Source organism: Vulpes lagopus, chromosome 8, assembly GCF_018345385.1.
Source record: "Vulpes lagopus strain Blue_001 chromosome 8, ASM1834538v1, whole genome shotgun sequence".
In the NCBI taxonomy this organism is placed as follows: Eukaryota; Metazoa; Chordata; class Mammalia; order Carnivora; family Canidae; genus Vulpes; species Vulpes lagopus.
Window position 1 is genome coordinate 105,736,758 of NC_054831.1, and position 24,832 is coordinate 105,761,589.

General features: G+C 48.9%; 1 long non-coding RNA gene across 2 annotated transcripts; it reads right to left on the minus strand.

The window, feature by feature from the left end:
- Positions 1-3,849: 3,849 nt before the first annotated feature.
- On the minus strand, positions 3,850-15,000 carry LOC121496844. Of its 2 annotated transcripts, none has more exons than XR_005989353.1 (3): positions 14,727-15,000; positions 4,538-4,885; positions 3,850-4,263 (listed from the first exon to the last, which is right to left on the minus strand). It is a non-coding gene; the product is annotated as an uncharacterized LOC121496844 (long non-coding RNA). The 2 variants fall into 2 exon arrangements; XR_005989354.1 differs by having other exon boundaries at positions 4,122-4,263; positions 4,538-4,896; positions 14,727-14,781.
- Between the last annotated feature and the right edge of the window lie 9,832 nt (positions 15,001-24,832).

Genomic DNA, 24,832 nt, shown 5'->3' on the forward strand with positions numbered 1-24,832 from the left:
CCCCTACCCCACCCTCCCCGGGGCTGCGCACCGGCCGGGCTTCCCGGCCGGCCCGGAGCTGGCCCTTCCCTCCCCTCCCCTCTCGGGGCGGCCGCACCGCTCAGCATCCCCGCATCCGGCCTGGTCCCTGAACTGACCCTCCCCTCCCCTCCCCTCCCCGGGCAAGCCGCACCACTAGGCATCCCGGCCCCATCTGAGCTGGCCCTCCCCTCCCCTCTCCTCCCCTCCTCGGGGCAGCCGCACCTCTCAGCATCCCGGCTGGTCCGCGACCTGACCCTCCCTCTACCCTCCCCGGGCAGCCGGTGCACCGCTCAGCATTCTGACCGGGTCTGAGCTGACCCTCCCCTTCCCTTCCCTCCCCTCCCTGGGGTGGCCCGCACCATTCAGCATCCCACCCCGTCCCCCCAGCTGACCCTCCCCTCCCCGGGACTCCGCTGCCAGCCGACCCCCCCCCCCCCAAGGCCCGCAGGAGCCACTTGGCCCCGGGGCTCCCGCCCTGAGCAGCGGTCCCCATGGAGGGGGCCCGAGCTCCGCGGGCCGGCCGGCTCCCTCCGCCTGGGCCCGCGGCTCCCCGGCAAATCTGTTGAGAAGCGCCCCCACACACCCCGTTTAAGCACAATAATAATTGTTTACTGACCTTTTAACCTGTCCCCTTCGGTTCTTCTCCAAAGACGTTTGTTTTCCGCCATCTGTTAATAAAAATGTGGTTAGGGCTGACGTTTTGGTCACTTATCTGCAACTGAATGCCCTAGAAACTTGACAGCTAAACTAAGCCACTCTAATGAGAGGATCTAACAAATTTCTTGGGAATAAAGCAAGTAATCGTTGAATGCAGAAAAGACGTAGAAAATGTCAGTGAAAACCCAAATACACACACACAGAAACAACTAGGAACAACTCAAAAAGTTCTTTCATGACGAGGCAAGGGACTCTGTGGTTCTTAGTAAGAGGGAGATTCTAATCAACAGCCCACAGTAACCTTATGTCTATAAGGTGTACACACACCTCGACTCAGGCTTGATAATAGGGTAATGAACACGTTCAAACCAGCTTTTCTAAAAGTGGTTTTAGAAAATCTAAGTATCTCCAATAGCTACTGGTGGGAAGCAACGAAATAATGCTGTAAAATAAGATTCAAGTTTTGTTCAACCCAAGTTTCCTTTTCAGGTGACAGCGTAGCAGAAACAACTCAAACAGGATGTCATTTTAAGCATTCCTATCTTTGTCATCAACCCACAGTAATTGCTGCGGCTGTGCAAAAGGTCCTGATAGCCCGTGGAATTGACACTCAATGCGGCCACTCCTTTTGGATTTTTACATTTCCTAAAGCACTCCTGTTTCATAGTGGGGACCCACCTCAAATTTTTAGCTTTCTGACTAAAATGAACACTTGAAAAAACTAAGTATCAAAAGTCAGTGGCTTTCTGTAGCAACGACCGGCAGCTGCATTTGTGTACATGTTACTTTTCCCACCCAGTTCTTTGCGTTCTCCAATGTCTTATTAATCCTCTTATCAATCACAGTCTCAAAAATAAACTGCCCCAACCTGAGAATTCTTTTAAAATCGAGGTTTTTGGGCCGAGGACAGCTACCCACCAGTTGCGCTGACAAATGACCGCTAACATCCATCACAGGTCTTTGAAAGCTGTGACGGTGCCTCCAAGTCCTAAATAAGTGGTTTCTCAGTGACTCTCCTTTGAAAAATGGCACAACCATGGCATCATGGCAAGGGGCTCCGCATTCACCTGAGCCAACACTGTCAGCACTACTACTCCGTCGTTGGGTCGTTGGTCATTACGTGGCTCTGCTCTTGTAGCCCAAGTCCTTACAAGGACCTCACGCTGGCACTTCCAAGTCCGTTTTAGAAGCGCTCCGCGGAGAGCTAAATCAACAGCGCGGCGCCAGGCGGAGCACTAGGAGCAGCACCAGGAGGAAGAGGGCTGCAGGCCAGCAGCTCCTTCAGGTGCCCTCTCACTGCCCTGCCCTTGTCAGCAGAGGAGGGAGGAGGGAGGGTGTCGAGGAGAGAGGAGGGAGCAGGGCGAGGAGGGGGGAGGATTGAGGAGGGTGAAGAAGGGGGAGTAAGGAGGGGGAGGAGGGAGGAGGAAGGAGGGTGAGGAGGGAGGAGAGTGAGGAGGGAGCAGGGCGAGGAGGGAGGAGGGGGAGGAGGAAGGAGGGGGAGGAGGGAGGGGGCAAGGAGGGAAGAGAGCAGGGAGGGAGGAGGGAAGAGGGCGAGGAGGGAGGAGGGGGAGGAGGGAGGGGGCAAGGAGGGAGTAGGGCAGGGAGGGAGGAGGGAAGAGGGTGAGGAGGGAGGAGGGGAGGAGGGAGGAGGGAGAAGAGGGAGGAGGGAGGGAGGAAGCAGGGAGAGGAGGAAGGAGGGGGAGGAGGGAGCAGGAGGAGGGAGGAGGGAGCAGGCCGAGGAGGGGGAGGAGGGAGAAGGGCGAGGAGGGAAGAGGGGGATGAGAGAAGAAGGAGGAGGGGGAAGAGGAAGCAGGGCGAGGAGGGAGGAGGGAAGAGGGAGGAGGGGAGGGAAGTGGGCGAGGAGGAGGAGGAGGAGGAGGGAGGAGAGGGAAGAGGGAGCAGGGCGAGGAGGGAGGAGGCCGGAGGGCAGACCGGAGGGGCTCGGGGTGTGCTCCCCGCGAGCCTTGGATGGCCCGTCACCTGGCGGCGGGCGGGCGCGGGCACCTGCGAGGACGCGGTGGGTCTGGGCCGAGCGGAGCGTCCGCGGCGGCGTGGACCCCCGGGCCGCCCCCCAGGCCGGGGCGATGGCGCTGCGCTGGGCGGTGTGCGGCCGGCTCGCGTGGACGGACCATGCGGGGAGCCCCGGGCCTGGGCGGGGGAGGGAGGCTGCCCCCTGGCGGCGGCGCGGCGGCCTGCGGAGCGAGCCGGGCAGGGGCGTCCCCGGGGCCGGTGGCCCGCTCGGCTTCCCTCCTGGCGCGGCAGCCAGGGACGCAGGCGGAGGGCGCCGGGGGGAGGGGACCGCCCAGGGGCCCGGGAGGGGCCGGCGGGCAGCCAGGGAGCTGAGCCTCACACCGGGGCTCCGCACGCTCCCTTGCGCCTGGCGGGGGCTGCGGGGGGGCCGCGGGCCCTGGCCGTGCCATGGGTGGGCGCTCCCCGCACCCGCACCCAGCACCCCATTCCCCGCACCCCGAACCCCGCTCCCCGCACCCCGCACCCTGCTCCTCACAACCCACACCCCGAACCCCGCTCCCCGCACCCAGCACCCCGAACCCCGCTCCCCGCTCCGCGCCCCCTGCTCCCCGCACCCAGCACCCCGCAATCCGCACCCTGCACCCCCACCCCGTTCCCTGCACCCTGCTCCCTGCACCCAGCACTCTGTTCCTCCACAACGCACCCCGTCCCCCGCTCCCCGCACCCCGCAACCAACACCCCGCTCCCCGCACCCTGCTCCCCCTACCCCGCACCCCGCTCCCCGAAACCTCTCCCCGCCCCGCACTCCCCACACCCCACTCCCCCCATCCCTCACCCTGCTCCCCACAACCCGCACCCCCACCCTGCTCCCCACACCCCAAACCGGTTGCCTGGGGGCCTGGCCTGGCCGCAGCAGGCCCTGGCCCTGCGTTTTGTCTGCTTGCTGGTCGGCGAGAGCTAACGCACACATCGCACACAACTGACTTTATTTTCACTTTTTAATTTCTTTCCTGCGAATAGACCCAGAGCCTTACACGGAGGCAAGTGACGCACAGTAGGAACGGGCACACCCGGGCGTCACCATGGCACCGCAGGGGAGCAAGAACTGAAGAGCACAGTTCAGAGACATGGAGAATATTCACGTTGCTGCAATCACATTATCCATTTCCAGAACGTTCCCATCATCCCAGACTGAAACTGGACCCACTAAACAGTAACCCCAGGGTCCTGACCCCGCTGCCAGCCGGGCAAGCACTAGTCCACCTAGTCCCTATGAATCTGACCCCTCTGGCCGCCTCACAAAAGTAGAGCAGCACCACCTTTGTCCTCTTGACAGGCGGTCTCTACTGGGGTCTTCAAGGTCATCCCTTGTAGCAGGTATCAGAACTTCATTCTTTTTTAAGGCTGAATAACACTCTTTCCTATATAGATGCCACATTTTGTGCGTCCATTTGTCCACCAAGGGACGTTGGGGTGGTTCTCTCCTTTTCTGTTCCTTGGTGAACCTCCACGCACCCAGCTCTCTGTGAGACTCCGCATGCGCCCAGTAAGGGTGTGCTTGTCACTGTCCTGCGCCTTTCTCACCCCAGAAATCCTCAAGGGAGCCCCATGGTCCTAAGAGAGTACACACATTAGTGAAGTCACAGCAATAGTACCCCCTCCACCCCCGCTTCTGGATTTGTAACCTCAACTTGCTCACAATCCTGAGACTTGGAGACTCACACTCTGCACTTCGTCTTCGATTTTAAGCAGGAGGAGTTAAGACTCCACCTGAATATTTGTGAACCTTGTGAATATTTTCCCCCAGACACTTGCACGTGCACGGACACACACACACACACACACACACACACACACACACTTTTAAATTCCTTTTCTGCCTTCTCACCTGTCCTAAATCCCCAGAGGCCCGAGATGACCTTCACATGCTTCTCTGGCCATCCAGGTCCCTCCGCTTCCGCATTCTCTAGGGGTCTAATGGTTGTGCCATGAGGGTTGGTTCGCACACGCCACCAAGCTAATGTCGAGGTCACAGTAGCCAGTGCAGTGGGTACCTCCAAGTGATGGCTGAGCAATCAGGCTTGCACAGGCTTAACACACGTGTTAAGAGGTCGTGATGGCGAGCAGAGCCTTCTGTCATCACGTCCCAGTTCCAGCTGCCTCTCCCAACACAGGACTCCACGGGCCAGGCTCTTTCCACCCCCTAAATGTGCTTCTCCAGGGCCAGTTAGGTAGTCTGAAAATAAGCTCAAGACAAGGGATTCCTGGCTGAGGATAGTGGTACCCTTCTCAAGAGTAGGTACTATTTTAATCTGGGAATTCTTTTTTTTTTTTTAAGATTTTATTTATTTATTCATGAAAGACCGAGAGAGAGAGAGAGAGAGAGAGAGAGAGAGAGAGGCAGAGACACAGGCAGAGGGAGAAGCAGGCTCCCTGCTGGGACTCCATCGGGGTCTCTAGGATCAAGCCCTGGGCTGAAGGCGGCGCTAAACCGCTGGGCCACCCAGGCTGCCCATTAATCTGGGAATTCTGTTATAAAATGTCATAATCGAGTTTCAAATGATGGGTCTCCAGCAGTGTAGTCGGGAGTTGAGAAGAAGATATTTTAGTGGCCTTCTGGGTCTTACTAAGCAGTCTATGCTTGCGCAACAGCTCCTTAAACAAGCATTTCATGGCCTCTGAGCAGGATTCAGAAATCCTCAAGAATTCAGAATGTCAGAAAGGTCTAAATCTGTGTTTTATAACAGCGAAATTATTTACACTGACTCAGGAATTTTCATTACCACAGTTAACCTGGACTCGCCCTCCTGCCCCAAAGCACACCAAACAGAGACTTCTTTAGTTAGCTCTGATCTCAGTGGTCTGCAGTGGTGCATGTTTAAATCTTGTACCCCCAAGTCGAAAGTTCAAGAGATGTATTTATCAGGAATTAAACTGCAAAATACACACATCTCCCTTCCAGAGAGGAGTCCCCCATTTCGGGGCAGGACCACCTTCCATATAAGACTCTCAAGAGCACATGCTTGTAGTTCTGTAATCTTCTAGCATTTACTTACACTGTTTAATAAGTTAACTTCTTGGAAATAGATTTATTATTTTTAATTCTAATATGAGAATTGAAAACAATAACATTACTATATCTAGAAAGTGTACATTTATTTCTTATTTTATTCACAGTTCACCCAGGGGAAATGTGAAGAGGAACCTCTCTGCTTGGGATGAACAAGGCCTCTCTAAAGTGATTTGAGAGGTACAGCTATGCAGACACATTGAAAATAAAAAGGATCCCGTATAAGACCATGAGAAAGCCTCATCATTAATTGCATTTTTTGTGTGTTTAAAATTGGCATACAGTGAAAAAAAAGGGGGGGGGAGTATAGAGTGACTGAGCTTATCTATTACACACACAAATACACACACGTGTGCACACTTACACTCTGTTGCCTGGTGTCCAGGCTTAAACCAAGGCTGAACTGTCACCCCTCTGCTCTACCTATGCAAACCCCAAAACATCTCGATCTCCACCCTCAGAGCCAGCCCTCCATCTGACACCACGACCTGGCACCAATCCGGTGGGGACATCTGGGAGGGTAGCTGAGGTGGAACACAAACATGGGCCCCTGTGCGGAAGGCACCTCAACATTTTTCATTAGAGGGATGTGTGAACAAATTGCCTTTGCTAGAAAGCTTTGGTTGGCTAGCCTTCCAGTGCAGAAAAAAAACTGAGGAAGGGCCTGAACCCCAAATTTACAGAAGAATAAATAAAAATAATGAATGCTCACCGGTAACAAAAGACACGCAAGTTAGAAAAAGGTGAAATGCCATTTTCCTCTATCAAATTAGCAAAGAACATGATCACGATGGGTGTAACAGAAGGAACTGCATCATACACTTCCTGTGTAAAGTGATAGAAACCTTCTGGCAAACAATTTGGTAACTGGATCTTAAGTGTCCGTTCTCTTTGAATCATTTACTCTAGGATTGCATCCTAAGAAAATAACCAGAAATGTGAACAGAGATGTATATACCAAAAAATGTTTGTTGCAGTGATATTTTAAAAGGGAAAAAGTTGGAAACATTCTAACTGCCCAAGAGTTAAATGTATTACTATATATCCTCAAAACGAAATCATTTGCAATCGTGAATAGTTAAGTCTGTGACTGGAAGTCCTAGCAATCAGGCGAGAGAAAGAAATAAAAGGCACACAAATTGATAAGGAAGAAGAAAACTTTCACTCTTTGCAGATGACATGATAGCATATACAGAAAACCCTGGACTACCAAAAAGCTACTAGAACTAATAAATGAATCCAGTAAAGTCACAGGATACAAAATTAATATACAGAAATCCATTGCATTTGTATACCTAATAATGAAGCAGCACAAAGAGAAAGTAAGGAAACAATCCCTTTTACCAAAAATAATAAAATACTGGGAATAAACTTAACCCAGTAAGTGAAAGACCTGAACTTCAAAACCTATAAAACATTGATCGTAGATAACACAGTGATTGAGGATGACACAAATAGAAAGATATCCCATGCTTATGGATTAGAAGAACTGATATTGTTAAAATGTCTGTACCACCCAAAGCCCCTACAGATTTAATGCAACCGTTATCAAAATACCAACATCGTTTTTCACAGAAACAGAACAAATAACACTAAAATTTGGAGGGAACCACAGAAGAACCCAAATAGCCAAAGCAATCTTGAAAAAGAAGGACAAAACTAGAAGTATCACAATCCCAGGTTTCAAGATATACTACAAAGCTGTGGTAACCAAAACAGCATGATACTGGCACAAAAGTAGACACATAGATCAACAGGACAGAAGAGAGAACCCAGAACTCAACCCAAGACTTATATGGTTAATCAATCTAAGACAAAAGAGCCCAGAATATACAACAGAGAAGACATTCTCTTCCGCACATGGTGCTGGGAAATCTGAACAGCTACGTGCAAAAGAATGAAACTAGACCACTTTCTGACACCATACACAGAGTAAATTCTAAATGGATTAGAGACCATCAAATGTGAGACCTGACGCCATAAGACTCCTGGAAGGAAACATGGGCAGTACTTTCTTTGACATCAGCCATAGAAACATTTTTCTAGATGTTTCCACAGGGAAAGGAAACAAAAGCAAGATTAAAATATTGGGACTACACAAAAATAAGAAGCTTTTGCACAGTGGAGGAAACCAACAATAAAACAATAAAACAAGGACAACAATCCAATTTGAAAATAGGCGGAGGACCTGAATAGACATTTTCCCAGAGAAGACATCCAGAAGGCCCACAGACACCTGGAAAGATGTGGAACATCACTCATCATTGGGGAAATGCAAATCAAAACCAGAATGAGCTATCACCTCACACCCTGTCAGAATGGCTAGATTCAAAAAGACAAGAAACAACAAGGATTGGTGAGAATGCAGAGGAAAAAGAACCCTTGTGCACTATTGGTGGGAGTGCAAATTGTTGCAGCTGCTGTGGAAAGCAGGATGGAGGGTCCTCATAACATTAAAAATAGAAACACTATATTATCCAGCAATTCCACTACCAGGTTCTCAAAGACAATGAAAACACTCCGTGAAAAAGGTAGGTGCACCCCTCTGTCTATTGCAGCATTATCTACAGCAGCCACGCCACAGAGGCAATGCAGCCATCTCTCTGCGGATGAGTGGATGAGGAGGGTGTGGTGTGTATGTCCAACCAGAAGAAAGAATGAGATCTTGCCATTTGCAACCAACGTGGATGGATCCAGACCACATAATGTTCAGTGAAAGAAGTCGGTCAGAGAAAGATAAATACCATATGAATCCCCTTAGGTGTAGAACTCAAGGAACAGAACAAACGAATGAAGAAGAAAAGAAAAAACAAACAAACAAAAAAACAGATTCAAAACTATGGAGAATAAACTGGTGGTTGCCAGAGTGGGTAGTGGGTGGGATAATGGAAATCAATGATAAAGGGAATAAGAGTACACTTCACTTTTTTTTTTAATCCAAAATGTGTTTATGGTGGCAGCGGGGGCAGGGTGGGGGTGGGCACTAGGCTGGCTCAGTCAGTAGAACATGTGATTTTAGGATTGTGAGTTTGAGCTCCACCTTCAGTGTCGACTTGAAAATAGAATCTTAAAAAAAAACTATGTGCTCATTGGGATGGTTTCCCGCTCCTCTTGATTCTGGGTGCGTGCAGCGCTGCATCGGTGTGAAGGAGCGTCCTCTTCCTCCTGCAGGTGGCAAACAGACCGTGGAGCAGTCAACACACAAGCTACCGCTGCGCATGGCTAACAACAGCTGTGATCTTGCGGCATCCTGGGCATTTCACATCCGTGAGGTTGGGATTGGGGCCGTGCACCAGGGGCTTCTCCTTGTGCTTCCTCTCCTCCTCTTCTGAGGCTGAGTGGAGGAGGTCCTGGAGAGGGACACGTGGTTTGTGGGGAGGATGTCATTGCACGAAGGCCAAGCACATTTATCTTGATGAGCACTGAGCAATGTATAAAGTGGTCGAAACATTGTATTGTGCACCTGACACGAATATAACACTGTATATTAATTACACTTCAGTAAAAACATGAGGTCTGTGAGCAATTTTAATAACTTGAAAAAAAACTTAAATGGTAAATGAAAAATCCAGATAGAAAAATTTTAATATAATTATACATGTAATATTATATTGATTTACATATATTTATTTTATATATTTAATATAATACATGTAAATAGTATGACTGGGAGGAAACAATAAAAAAGTTCAATTGGTTATTTCTGGAAGGTGGGATTATGGTGGTTTTTATTTTGTTATTTCTTTTTTTATTTTGTTATTTCTGTTGTACTTTTCTGTTTTCCTAACTATTCATGATGCACAATTTCCAAATTGCTAAGTTGTGACACCTGAGAAGCACAATTAGTGTAAAAGAAAGACTGCAAGCTGAACAGTTTATATCATCTGAAGCATAATTATTGGAACAGACACTAAGAATTTTAAATAAGCATGATAAATATATTAAGGTGAAAAGGGAACTTATTAATAAAATCAAGCAAGAAAAAGAAATAATTTTCAAAAAAATCCCAGTGGAAACATTAAGCATGGAAAATACAATAGATAAGTAAAGAACAAACAGATGGAACACACAGCAGAATGGATACAGCTGACGAACGCACTGGGTTTGAAGATCCATTGGAGGGAGTCTCCCAAAAGCAGCTGGAAAGGGCAAAATCCTAGTTCAAGGAGTTTTATTTATTGAGCAAGAGAGAGATAGATCATAAAAATATGCAAAATGAAGGGCTCAGTCGGTTAAGAGCCCAACTCTTGATTTCGGCTCAGGTCATGATCTCGAGGTCCTGGGATGGAGCCCTGCATGGGGCTCCTCACTCAGTGGGGAGTCTGCTTCTCTCTGTCTCTCCCTCTTGCTGTCTGTCTCTGAAATAAATAAACACATCTTTTAAAAATGAATATGTTAGTTAATTACTTCCTTCTATCACATGCTAGAAGGTAACAGACACTGCGGGGGAAAATAAAAAAGAGGGTTAGAGGGCCGGGGGCAGTGGGTATAGTGTGGAAAGGGTCAGGTAGGTTACGATTTTAAACAGGGAATGAAGACCGGAAAAATGATAGAGTTGGATATTTAGGGGAAGAGAATTCCGAGAAGGAGGAACAATTAGGGCAAAGGCCCTGAGGCAGGAACATGCTTGGTGATAGTCAAGGAGTGGAAAGCAGGCCAGCGCAGTCTAGTGGAGAGAGCAAGAGGGAGGATGGGACAAAATCCTAGAATAGGAGATGAGGCCAAAGGGCTGTGGGATGGGAGGGGGTGACCGTGCAGGTGGGACCTGTGTTTGAAGAGCTACTGCAAGGTGTTGCACAGAGAGGTGACCTGCGGGAGCTCAAATCCTTAAATCCCGTAGAGAATTCCTGGCTGCTCTATTAAGAACACCCTGTGTCAGGGCGCCGCGGGGCTCAGTCCGCTGAGTGTCTGCCTTCGGCTCAAGTCGTGACCCCAGGCTCCTGAGATCAAGCCCCGCGTGGGGCCCCTGCTCGGCAAGGAGGCTGCCTCGGTCTCCCTCTGCCTGCCCAGCCCCTGCTTGTGCTTGCTGTTTCTCAAGTAAATAAAATCTAAAAAAAAAAAAAAAAAAAAAGAAAGAAAGAAAGAAAGAAAGAAAGAAAGAAAGAAAGAAAAGAAAGAACACGCTGTGCCAAGCAAGGGAAGCACCAGGAAGGCAGCTTAGGAAGCCGTTACAGCCCAGCGGGCCTGACCCGGGGCACACGCGCGGGCGGCGGCGGCGGCGGCGGCGGGAAGTGATGGATTCCAGGCCCGCCAGGAAGATGGTGCCTCGTGGTTCCCGGAGTCGGCCTCAGCCTGTATTCGGTGTCAAGGAGAGTCAAGCTGGTCTGTCTGCGGCATTTTTTATGTTGCTCCAACTTCGCTTTTTTTTTTTTCTTTTTTGCCCTCTGTCATCACCTCAGTGTTGGCGTCCCCAAGACTGTGTCTTCGGCGCGGCCTCGGTCTGTAGGCCGTGCCCCGTGAGGCCACCCCCCTCACGCCATCAGCTGTTGCCCAAGGCCTTGAAAATTCCTATGTCTCTCCCCGTTTGTCCAGGCGCCGCAGGGTCATGCTCCTCACGGCCTGCTGGGCGGGTGTCCTGGACCCTGAGCTGAGAACTCGATGTTTCTCCCTGACTCTGGCAGGCCCTGTTCCTTCTGTAGTCCTCGTCACTCCTTGTGGCTCATCTTGCCATGTTGGCAGCAAGAACTGGTCAAGACGTGAGGTTCCACTGCCTCCTTCCTCATGTCACAACGTCCATTTGCCACCAAGTCCCTCCGGTTCCCCGTGCTGCAAGGCGTGGCTCAAATGCCACATTCTCCGTGGAATCTTAACCCATTCTCAATATTTCAAAGTGGTTTCTCCTCGGAGTTTTATAGCTTTAGGCTTTACATTAATTTAGGTCAGGGATCCATTCTGAGTAAAAGGTTGTACGTGGCATGTGATTAGAGGCTATTTTTTATTTTATTTTTTATTCTTCTTTACATGTGTACATCCAACTGTCCCAGCACACCCACTGAATTTCCTAAGTATCTTCTGGTGAGAAGGTAAAATGGTACAACTACTTTGAAAGACATTTTGGCAGAATCTTAAAAAGTTAAATCTAGGCCTACCCCACGACCCAGGCATTCCACGTCTAGCTGTGTGCCCAAGAGAAATGAAAGTATACGGCTACGGAAGGACTTGGTATATGAATGTTCCCGAAACAACCAGGAGCATCTCCACAGCACTCACTAGTTCCCCAGCGTCAAGGAAGGGGACCCGTGTCCCCTTGTTAGGGCCACAGGCCGGGAAGCTACACTGCAGAGACGACGGGAGCCAGACATCCACCAGCCATCGCAGGATGGGTTCTCTCTCCAGTCGTGGGGCAGAGGCCCGAGCCAGGACTGTCTCCCGGCGTATGGGTGGCCGTCTTCCCCCGTGTCTCTTCACATCGCTGTCATCCCTCCTGGTGGGCTTCTGGGCCCAGACCTGTGGCTTTTCACAACACGAGGCATCCGGGATCAGGACCGACCCTGATGGCTTTACCTTGACGACCTCTGTGTAGACTCTGTCGAAATACGTTCCTCTCCCGAGGTGCTGAGGATTAGGACCCCAACACATGAATTTGGAGGGAGACACAATTTAATTCTTAAGAGAGGAACACAGACGACCCCCCCCACCCCCTCTCAATGGGCAGGGTGGCAAAGCCACCACATAAAAAGTGTGTGTGGGGGGGAGATATTATTACCACCGTCTCTGGAAAATATAATCTACTTCATCGTGATATGAAATGTTTAATGGGGAGACTCTATGACAGCTTGGGTTCTTCATTTCAGCGAAGTCAGCTCACAACATAAGAAGACATGTAATTTAGGGGGAAAACTGTTTTCATGTGTGTCATATTTTTATGATGGTCGGAGAGCTCAAATACTAAGTAAGCGTTTGGTTCCAAACAAGACACCTGGAAACCCTATGGCTGATCTTCCAAGGCAATGAGAGGATCTGCTTCAAAAGCTAGTGCTTTGGGGATCCCTGGGTGGTGCAGTGGTTTGGCGCCTGCCTTTGGCCCCGGGTCCTGGAGACCCGGGATCAAATCCCACGTCGGGCTCCCGGTGCATGGAGCCTGCTTCTCCCTCTGCCTGTGTCTCTGCCTCTCTCTCTCTCTTCCTGTGTGACTATCATAAATAAATAAATAAAAATTTAAAAAAAAAAAAGCTAAAAAAAAAAAAAACAAAAAACAAAAGCTAGTGCTTTCCCAACAGAATTTCCAGCAAATTATTATTCCTGGCCCGAGGATGTGCTTTGCTTTAAGCTCCTTTTGCTGACTTACATATTTGTAGTAGACACTCACTATTGGCACTTGTAGTTCACCCTTGACCAATCTTGTCTTCACTCCGAGGAATTCATGCCTATTAATTTTATTTTGCAGTCAAGGCAAATGTAAACGTGTATTTTTATCAAGTTTTAGGAAAAACATATCACTAAGTACCTGCTATGACAATACATCTCGTTATGCCTCATTTGTTGCCATTATTATTATTACTACTTGAGATTTGAGGTGACTTATGGCACAAAAAAATAAGTGCGGCACCTGGCATTGGTAACGCTCCTTTTTTTTTTTTTAAGATTTTTTTTTTCATTTTGAGCAATCTCTACAGCCAATGTGGGGCTCAAACTCACAACCCCAAGATCAAGAGCTGCGTGCTCTATGGCCTGAGCCAGCCAGGCCCCCGGCGAGGGCCACATGCTCGCTGGCCTGATGCACGCTAGTAGCTGTGCTCCAACAACAAACCCCGGGATGAAGATTGCACAAAAGCCAGTCTCTGAAACCTAAATGTTCCTTTTAAAAGGGGGTGGAGGCCTGGTTACCTCCAAGCCCGTGGGCCAACTCCAAGGCATCTGTCCGCTACCGTCCACTCCTGCCACGCTGCCTTAGCAGCCAAACTCTCTGCCTGCCCACGTGGCCAGCACCCAGCACGGGCCCACCAGGCCTCCTGGTCACCAGCAGGGTCTGCCCACCACAGCTCCACGTGACCAAATTCAAGCTCCCTGAGCCCGGCCTGATGGAGCTGTCACCCCTGCTCAGCTCTCCAGGCACCTCACCACTCCCCACCCCACGACTTGCCCATTAATAATGCTCGGGGGGCGCCTGGGGGGCTCAGCCCATCAGCCTCCGGCTCTTGACCTTGGCTCGGGTCGTGGTCTCAGGGTCGTGACACGGAGCCCCCGTCCCGGTCCGGGCTCAGCGTGGAGTCTGCTTGGGCTTCTCTCCCTCTCCCTCTCCCTCCCCGTTTTCTCTCTCTCTCTCAAATAAATAAAATATTTTTTAAAAAAAAACCCTGGAAAAAAACCCCAGTACTCCACATGTTGCCTCCGTCCACATCAGGCCCTGCCCAGGCTGAAACCCTCGCCCCACTGTACCTGCAAACCAACCGTTTCCCCACAATCCAGCAGCCGTGTCTGCTCCCAGAAGCCCCCGCTGACTGCCTCAGCCCTGCCAGGACTCTGCCCGGGCTTGGGGGCAGGTGCTGTCTCCCTGTCTCCCTGCGGGCTGTGGACCTCAGGCCTGTGGGGCCACCTGCTGCGACGACAAGCCCCGAGGCAAAGCATCCAAGGGAAGGACCCCTGTTTCTCCCACACAGCCGCATGCTGCTCGTGGCCCCCGACTGCATGCCCTCGCCTGGCACCCCGGGCCGTCTTCTGCCCACTGCCCGGCCTGGCCATTTCCATCGAGCCCACAGCTGCAGCCCAAGCCCCACACCCCAGTCGTGGCTTCTTTTACCCAAATCCATCAGCTGGCAAGGAGCGCACACCTGCCTCCGGGGGGCCCAGGGACCAAGGGGGGCTGTGACGGCGCCTGCCTCGGCCCTGGGCCCCAGCCTTCCTGCCCACACTCTGGGCCACCAGCCCCAGCCTCTGCCCCCGCAGCTCTGGCCGCCGCCTCTAGAGCCCCAGGTGCCACGGGGCCGCTGCGGGCCCACAACAAGCACCGGCCGAGAGCGTGGGGAGGGGACCGCCAGCGCCGAGCTGCTGCACTAGCTACACTTACCAGCAAGGGACACGGAGAAGCAGCCCCAGGACACCGAGAAGCCGGCTGCCCCGGCTGCCTCCCGCTGTGAATCAGAATCTTTGAAAATGGGACAAAAGTATCAGCATTTTTTTTCTTTTTTTTTTTGACTCTCCAAGTGCTCCCAACGTGCCAGCCAATGTGAGACCCAGTGACGTGGACCTGCGGTTCTCAGAGCTGGCTGCCAGTCAGAGTCACGCAGGCTCCTGCCAGGACCCCACCCCGAACCAGCAAAACCAGAGTTTCCAGGTGTGAAGCCTGGGTGGCTGCCTTCGTTCCCTTACCCCTTCCTTCCTGCCTTCCCTGCCCACCAGCTTTCCGGATTTTTCCAAAGTTCAACCAGTCTGGGGGATTACTAACCTGGACTTCAATGGACTCCTATTAAAACTGCCATTTTTGTTGCAGTTGATAAACCGTTTGGTTATTTTCTGGGGGGGGGGGTGTTAAAGATCCGTCTGAGAGAGAGAGAGAGTGCGTGCGTGAGTCAGGGGAGGGAGAGAACCGCAAGCAGACCACGCTGAGCACACAGCCCTACTCCGGGATCGGGATCCATGCCAAGGCCCACAAGACCACAACCCGAGCTGAAACCAAGGGTCAGATGCTTAACCTACTGAGCACTCAGGCATCCCTAAATCCCTTGTTGTGAACAAAGGAAATTGAGATAATGATTTTTATTTTTTTGAAACTAGAAAAGACTGATCCCGGGGCGGGTAGATGAAGGGGAACAAATTCATCTTCTGGCGGCAGGGGGACCCATTAACAACAGGACTGTGCCTTCTCCAAAAATCACCTTGGGTGGCACTTCCCAGAGCCCACCTGCACCTGCAGCTCCAGCATCACTTGGGAGTGTGTTAAAGATGCACGTCCTCGGGGCCTAAATTCTGAGGGTGGGCTCTTGGGTCTGGGTCTTGCCAAGCCCGGCGGGTGATTTTTTTTTTTTTAAGATTTTTATTTATTTATTCCTGAGAGACACACACAGAGAGAGGCAGAGACCCAGGCAGAGGGGGGAGCAGGCTCCCTGCAGGGAGCCTGATAAGGGACACATCCGATCCTGGGTCCCCAGGGTCATGCCCTGAGCCAAAGGCAGATGCTCAACTGCTGAGCCCCCCAGGCGTCCCAGCCGGTGGGTGATTTTGAGGCACGTTAAGGTTTGAGGGCCACTAACCGGGAAGTGGCACTTCCGGTGGGGAAATTAAGATCTTGAGCTTCCATTTCCAATGTGGGTCATCTTTCTTTTGTTTTCCTGACACACCACACCGCCTCTCAAAAAGACAAGAGTAATGACAATGGCAGCGCTGCCCGGAAGGCCCGGACTCACCCTGCGTGTCTCCACGTGGGACAACACCGTCACGCCTCCACTCTGCCCCTGCTGCTTACGGGCCTTTGTCCCTGACCTCCGTGCTCAGCCTCAACATGTGGTTTGTGACCTTAGTGTCGCGGCCCCACAGGTAAGCCCCCAACTCTGCCGCCCACCAGCATTTAGGAGCTGCCGCTGCAGTTTGATCAAAGTGACTCAGGAGGCTGTTGGGCTCCTGTTTGCCTGCCGCTTCTGCTCCCCATTCCCTCACCAGATGGGGTCACATAATCCCTAAGTTTTATGCAAACTGCAGCACAGGGGCCTGCGGGCCAGGGCCCTGAAGGGAAGCCCTGCTGCGCTGGACCCACCAATATTTTACGAGCAGTCACAGGCTTCCTCTCAGCCTGAAGAACAACAAAGTAGGAAGCAGCTCATTTTCTTTTTTCCCCCACAACCCTTTGTCAAGGGTTAGCAAGACCCTTCAGCGTGAGGCCGCGCAGCCTGCCCCGGGTGGAGCCAGGGCGCGTGGGGATGTGAGGGGCCGCCAACAGTAAGCAGCCCCGCGATGGTTCTCGATGCCGGAGGGCTCCACTGCTACTGAGCGCGCACTAATTCTGGGATTTCACAGACGTAATTTTACTTAATCCCAACAACATTGTAAAGGTAAGTAGTCTTTTATTTATTCCTGAGAGACACAGAGAGAGGGGCAGAAACACAGGCAGAGGGAGAAGCAGGGTCACTGCGGGGAGCCTGACGCAGGACTCGATCCCAGGACCCTGGGGTCATGCCTTGGGCTGAAGGCAGATGCTCGACCACCGAGCCCGCCAGGCGTCCCAGGAAAGAGTGATTTCTGATGCCATCACAATCACCTTTACCTTCATAAATTCTTTTGTGCTCATGCCATTGAATGTTACAGAGCATCCCAAGAATCCACTCATTAGCCAGCACACGTTTATACTTTTAAAAATTGTATTTATTTTCAGCGTTGATATCAGGATGTGCAATGCGGTGGTAGAGACAAGCCGGGCCTGACATGTCCGTGTGGTGCATGGAGTGAAGGCGCCCGTCCCGGCAGGTGGAGGAACAGTGAGAGCTCTGATCTTAGTTTGCTAGCTGTGGGGTTTCAGGAACACCGTGCAATCTCCCCAAATCTGTTCCCTTTGTGTTTGTATTTCTGCAAGTAGGAATAAGACTACTGCCTCTCTCTGTGTCTCTCATGAATAAATCTATAAAATCTTTAAAAAAAAAAAAAAAAAGATCACTCTTTTCTAATCCTAATTCTTGGATCTGTTTCTCCTTGCTCTCCTAGCCCAACAAGGACTTTATCTACTCCCCAGCCGGGCCAGATAGGACTACAGCCATGTCCTTCAGGCACTATGTTCCCCACTGCTGATGACTGAACCCCCTTCCCTCGCTCGCCATCCTCCTTCCCACCTGTGTGGGAACAATCCACCCATTCAACACAGGACAGTGCCTGCTTCCCCACACCCTGCCAGGATTGAGCACTGTAGTCTTCGAAAGTTTTCATCATGAAAATAGGAAAAATAAAAACCTCATTTTAATTGGCAGGTCCTTAATTGCTGTAGAGGTTAAACATGGACATTCTTTTGTGGATTGCCTTTTCATTTCCTTTACCCAACTTCTTTTTTTTATTATTTTATTTATTTATTCATGAAAGAGAGAGAGAGAGAGAGGCAGAGACACAGGCAGAGGGAGAAGCGGTTCCATGCAGGGAGCCCGACGCGGGACTGGATCCCGGGTCTCCAGGATCACGCCCTGGGCCGAAGGCAGCACTAAACTGCTGAGCCACCCGGGCTGCCCTTTATATTTAATTATATATAATTTTTATGTCTCACTTTTTACATTAAATCCATCTGAAACTTGTAAGGTACGCGAAAAGAATCAAGAGTCAATGCTCCCCTTCAAATAAATAGCCAGTTTGTTCTAAAGCCATTATTGAATAGTAGAGATCTTCTTCAACTTCCAATGACGTTATGTCCCAGTTACAATTTCACCGTAAGTTGAAAATATCCTAAATCAACACTAAACACACCTAACCTGTGGAACATCATCACTTAGACTAGCCTAGCCTACTTTAAACATGCTCAGAACACTCACAATTAGCCTACAGTTGGGCAGAGCACCTAACACAAAGCCGGCTTTGTAATCAGGTGTGTAGTATCTCACATTATCTGTTAAATACTGAAAGTGAAAACCAGAATGGTTGTTGGTGTGTGAGCTGCTTACCCTTGAGGCCTGGGACCTGACTGGGAACCACAGCTCCCTGCTACTGCCCAGCACCAGAAGACAGTGCTGTACTGTGTATCACCAGCTGAGAAAAGACCATTATTTAAAATTCAAAGTACAGTTTCTTTTTTTTTTTTCAAAGTACAGTTTCTACTGAATGCTATTACTTTTGCACCTTCTAACGTTGGAAAAAAAATCGCTAAGTCACTCCATCACGCTCTCGGACCACGTGTACATACTTTCCTCAATGATTTAAGGGATCATCTTTATTAAACACTGAATTTTCTTTCTGGACTCTCTAGTCTTTCCATTGATGTATTCTCTTTTTTTTTTTTTTGTATTTTTTTTTTTATTTTTAAAATTATTTATTTATTTATTTATTTATTTATTTATTTATTTACTTGAGAGACAGCACACGCGCAGGAGCTGCAGGGGAAGACAGGGATTGGGGGGCGAGGGGCGGATCTCAAGCTGACTCTGCACCGAGCGAGGGGCCAGAGGTGGGGCTGGATTTCACAACCCTGAGATCATGACCTGAATTGAAACCAAGAGTCAGATGCTTAACGGACTGCACCACCCAGGCACCCCTCCATTGATCTATTCTTGTGCCTGTAGGACATTGGTTTAATTTCTGTAACTTTATACTATGGTTTAATATTAAGTAGAGCTACTTCAAGCTTATGGCTCCATGTGTAGTGTGGAGTCCAACGTGGGGCTTGAACTCACAACCCTGAGATCAAGACCCGAGCTGAAATCAAGAGTCCAATGTTTAACCAACTTTGCCACCCAGGCGCCCTTCAATCTTTCATTAACATTAAAAAAAAATTCTAGGCTACTATTAAAATTTTTTCCTCCAACTTACTCTTGGAAATATTTTGCCATTTTGCCATTTTGCCATTTTTCACTTACTTTTCTAGAAGCTATTCTTTCCATTATTTGATAACCATTACCTGTGTCTACAGTTAACCTGGTTCTGTGGTAAGCAATGGCGATAAAAAAAAATAAAAATAAATAAATTTGACAAAGTCCTTGCACTCAACAGGCTTAAAATCACATGTAGGAAAATTAAAGCAAATGACTTGGGGTAAGAAATCATGATATCTGCTGTGGGGGAGAACTGTAAGGGTAGAGTCTAAGAAGGCTTTGATACATCTATCTCCTGGGGGAAGCAGTGGAAATGCAAATAGCAAGGGATGGCCAGTGCTACACTACCAGGCCTCTTAAGGGGCCTGGGGAAGGGTCCACGCTTCCTATGCAACATTGGGATGCTAAGATTCCAAAGATATGTCTTGGGGGTCTTAAAAGTCTACATTCCATCTTAGCACTGTCCAGCAGGGTCTACATTTTCAGTTTCCCTACCCCATGCTAAAACTTCCTCCCGGATTACATCTCGCAAACTGGCAATGGTGAGGATGCCCACCTGTTACACAGCTCAAGCCAGCATAAGGCAGGGACCCTCTGTGCACACTTTGCTCCCTGATAAAGGTACCAGCTTTATTAGAAATGAAATGTTGTAGCTTTCAAAGCATGATTTGCCTGTTTATATAATCCAGAATCCCCGATAGTCTTGTGAGGGGAGCAGAGGCCATCATTTCTACTTTAAAGATGTATAAATGGATGTTTTGCAAAGCTAGCACATTAAGTGATTTGTCCAAAATGCCGCGTGACAGAGCCAAGCCTATAAGCAAAGTTTCAGATTCCTAGGTCAGTTTTTTTTTTTAAATATTTTTATTTATTTATTTGTTCAGAGAGAGAGAGAGAGAGAGAGACCCAGAGAGAGGCAGAGACACAGACAGAGAACAGGCTCCATGCAGGGAGCCCGACATGGGACTGGATCTGGGTCTCCAGGATCACACCCTGGGCTGAAGGCGGCGCTAAACCGCTAGCCACCGGGGCCCTAGGTCAGTTCTTTTGTAGTATGTCTGTGGCCTACTGGGTAAACCCAATCTGTGTGCTTAAGGAGGTTCTAGTAGCACTATTCCGAACTTCATTATACCTCCTCTCCTCTCCTCTTCACCCCCACCACTGTAAGGAAATGGGGGATCCCCTTCCTTTCTTTATACTTTTCCATCCAAAAAATGGGATTGGGGTGGAGAGGAAGAGGGCTAGGACAACACCGGGGTGCAGATCTAGATGGAAGCCAAAGAAGAGGGGAAATGAGCCTCTGTGGGACAAGGTTCAAGGAGTTGTAGCTGCCAGAGTCTCCTGCTAATTTACCTCCCAAGGCTCCCTGGCTAAATCCCCAGTCATTCCAACCCACTTCCTTTTTCACTGTCACATTGGTAGCTTCTGAACTTCCGAATCTCTTTCCTTCTCTGGGCAATTCTGACGGACAGAATTCAGACTTAGCTTTTTACCTCTGCAGATGTACCTTTTAAAAACACATATACGTGGGATGCCCAGGTGGCTCAGTGGTTGAGGGTCTGCCTTCGGCTCAGGGTGTGATCCCAGAGAACCGGGATCAAGTCCCATATCAGGCCCCTGCATGGAGCCTGCTTCTCCCTCTGTGTATTTCTCTGCCTCTCTCTCTCCATGTGTCTCTTGAATAAATAAATAAATTCTTTAAAAAAAAAGAAAAACAAAAAAACACACGTGTTCTTTTTGGTTTGTCTTTATTTGTTTATGTAAAGGGTCTGTACTCTTACTAGCAATAGAGAAAGTGGTTGGGACTGAAAGGCAAAAAGTCTTCACTCTTAGTAACCCTCATGCTATTTCATAGAGATACTACAAAGGAAAGACATTTCCTCCATCCCCAGTTTTCCTGTAAACCAGCTGGCTCAGTCCATAGATCATGTGCCTCTTGATCCTGAGGTCCTGAGTTCAAGCCCCACATAGAGCTTATTAAAAAAAAAGAGAGAGAGAGAGAGAGAGGGTGGGGGCACCTGGGTGGCTCATTTGGTTAAGTATCCAACTCTTGTTTTCAGCTCAGGTCATGGCCTTATGACGTGAGATCCAGCCCTGTGTCAGGCTCTGTGCTGGGTATGGAGCCTGCTTGAGATTCCCTGTCTCTCTATCCCTCTGCCCTCCCCCCACTCTCTTTCTATTTCTCCCTTTCTAAACGGAAGGAAGGAAGGAAGGAAGGAAGGAAGGAAGGAAGGAAGGAAGGAAGGAGAAAGAAAGAAAGAAAAAGAAAGAAAGAAAGAAAGAAAGAAAGAAAGAAAGAAAGAAAGAAAGAAAGAAAAGAAAGAAAGGAAAGAAAGAAAGAAAGAAAGAAAGAAAGAAAGAAAGAAAGAAAGAAAGAAAAAAAGAAAGAAATAAAGAAAGAATAACTGGGACAGAAGATTAATCTACAGCCCTTGCATCGGGGCATTTCACTACTGCAGCTGAGACTTACAGAGAGGAGGAGTTTGGGGTTAACGCGGGGGGGGGGGGGGGGGCGGAGGGAAATGGGCCGGATGCTGCCAAGACTAACACTAGGGATGGGTGGAAGCTGACAACAGCTGTGGGGGAGCATCCTCCCCTACCTCAGCCTCCAGACCTCACCCTAGACCAGCTGGAAGGAGTGGGAAGACAGAGGAGGTCGGGGATCTGGGCCAAGGAAGGGGAAGGAAAGAAGGGGAATTTTCAGTCAAGCAATTGGGAGACAATTCCTAGAGCGCATTCTGAGGTCCGAGGAGGGAGGGCTTGTCCTCGGGTGCATGTGTGTGTTGGGTGTGGGGCAGCAGGGGGGGGCGCAGGGGGACGGTTAAGTGACCTAGGTAACTAAGCAAAGCCAGACTCCGCAAGGCCACTGCTAAGCCTGCCTCCGTGAGTACTGTGTGTCCCGTCTGCGGCTCGATGCCAGGGAGGCACTCATAGATGTTTCATGCTGAAGCGCGCATAGCTTGTACATAAAAATTCCATATGCCAATTGACTGGACTACATGAATACATCTGTCAAAAACAGGTCTCTTAGGCACAATTTAGGACATTCCAAAGCAGCTTTATAACTGTTTCAACCTCCAAATGGTATGAATTAACCCTCATAAGCCACGTCTATTCTCTGTCAGTAGGATTGGGCTAAACATCCAAATAATTCAAGTCTAAAACACTCCGTTGCCTTCATTATAGGGAGTATCAGTAGAAAGGTCTTTTCTTTTCCCCCAAAAAATTATACTGTTGATGGACTCAGTGTTTGATGTCACATTGTTAACATATGGGAATATGGCCATAATGATAAAATATTATGGGCTTGAAAAGAACAATATTTTTGCATTTCTACATGATTGTTATTCCAATAATATCTATAATTTCCAGTGTACACTGACACCAGTATGTGATGAGATCTCAGGTACAAGTATATTTTATTTTTAAGAAGTCAATAAAAAAAAATCATTATATAAGAGTTCCTGAGATGGCCCTTTTGATCTTCAATTCTCTCCATTCTCTCCTTACAATGGGAGATGCATAAAGGAGGGACGAAGCCTCCCTTTAGGACAAAGCTTAGATGTAAACTTCACGTGCTCAGTCTCAGTACTACGCATATGCAGTCTAGGGACTCGGGGCACCTGGGGGCTCAGCAGTTGAGCGGTTGCCTTCAGTTTAGGTCATGACCCCGGGTCGAGTCCCACATCGGGTTCCCCTGCAGGAAGCCTGCTTCTCCCTCTGCCTGGGTCTCTGCCTCTCTCTCTTTCTTATGAATAAACGAAATCTTTAAAAATAGATAAATAAACAAACCAACAAACAAAAGCCATCTTCTCATATCACACAAAAGTTAAAGTCTAATACTTAGGAAATCTAATTTTCTTCAATTGTTTCTCTTTTGCTGAAAAAGCTACGATTTTGAATGAAGTATTATATACTTCTAAAATGGCTATTTCGTATATATAATTTGATATATTACAATATATAAGTAAATAAACTGTATTAAAAATTACTCAGCAGGGGCATGTGGGTGGCTCAGTCAGCTGAGTGTCTGCCTTCCGCTCCAGGCACGGTCCCGAGGTCCTGGGATTGAGTCGCGCATCGGGCTCTCTGCTCGGTGGGGAGCCTGCTTCTCCGTCTCCTCCCTGTTCATGTTCTCTCAGTCTCTCTCTCTCAAATGGATAAAATCTTAAAAAAAAAAAAAAGTTACTCAGCAAATACAGTTATAAAGTTAAATATTAATAGCTTGGATTTTTAAGGTTTTATTTTAAGTAATCTCTACACCCAACATGGGGTTCGAACTCACAACCCCAATATCAACCCCACATGCTCTGTTGACCAAGACAGCCACGTGTCCCTGATTTTCAAGTTTACTAATATTTTGACTTAAAATTTTATTTTGTGGTTCTTAACCCTGCATTAGATAAAAAGAGTAAACTTTATACCTGTTCTTATGTATAAAGCACAGACACACATATAGTAAATGGCCATATATAGCACATCTGTGGGATTAAAATCTGATGGGCAGGTGATTAGGGCAGAAACATGTCCAAAAAGACTCTTCAGTGTAATGATACCTTTTTTTTTTTTTTGAATGATTTTTTTTTTTTTAAGTTGAGAAACTCTGAACTAAAGCCATCTAAGGTTTTTGGCATGAAAATATTTTGCTGTTAGTTTGCCAGGATGAATCTCAACCGAAATTTGAAATAAGAATGGGTTTATGCATATTCTTTTCTCATCCTCATGTCCCCTTCCTTGTTTTTTCTCCTTCCACCCCAGGTGGTTGCATATCCTCTAGTCACAGAATGACTCTTTTCCTTTTGAGGCCAGGATCCCATTCCCTGGCTTCAGCGGCGGCAGGTGGCCCAGGCCTGTCCACCTGTGGACATGTCACTTGACTCCAACTAATCACAGTTAATCCTGGGACTTTTGCTGGAACTCAGAAGAGACCCTTTTCTGTAGGAGTTACATTTGCCAGGCTGTGAGCCTGGAGCTGCTCAAGTCCCTCTGCCATAATCTGGGGCAAGTCTAGCAGACAGTAAAAGCAATCTAGTGGAGAGCAGAGGGAGAGAACCAAAGGATGGAGGCAGTGCTCAGTGGTAATACCAAGAACCTAGATCCAGCCATGCCTGAAGCTATCAGAACCCCTGGTGTTCTCTGGTGTCTGCTGTGGCTAACGTCAAACAGAGCCCTGCCTCTGTCACCAGCAAGCAGAAGGGGGTTGTCACTTCAGACACCAACACTGCCCAGTTCGCTAATTCCATGACTCTCCACCCATAGTCCAGGAACCCCTCTTTGGTTCTTCATCCAAATCAGCGTTTCCCATCTGGGGTCTTAACCCCATCACCTACCCCTACTTAAAACTCTATTTTCAGGGAGACTTACAGTTCTCACCGGGTATGGTTCTGAATGGGAGACACTAATCTTTTTTTTTTTTAAGATTTTATTTATTTATTCATGAGAGACACAGAGAGAGAGAGAGAGAGAGAGAGAGAGAGGGAGGGAGGGAGAGGCAGAGACACAGGCAGAGGGAGAAGCAGGCTCCATTCAGGGAGCCCGACGCGGAACTTGATCCCGGGACTCCAGGATCACACCCTGGGCTGAAGGCGGCACACCCAGGGATCCCCAGGAGACATTAATCTTATAGCAGTATTTCTGGGGTCACTTTTAATTTCTTGGTTAAATTGTGAATTACTCTTTA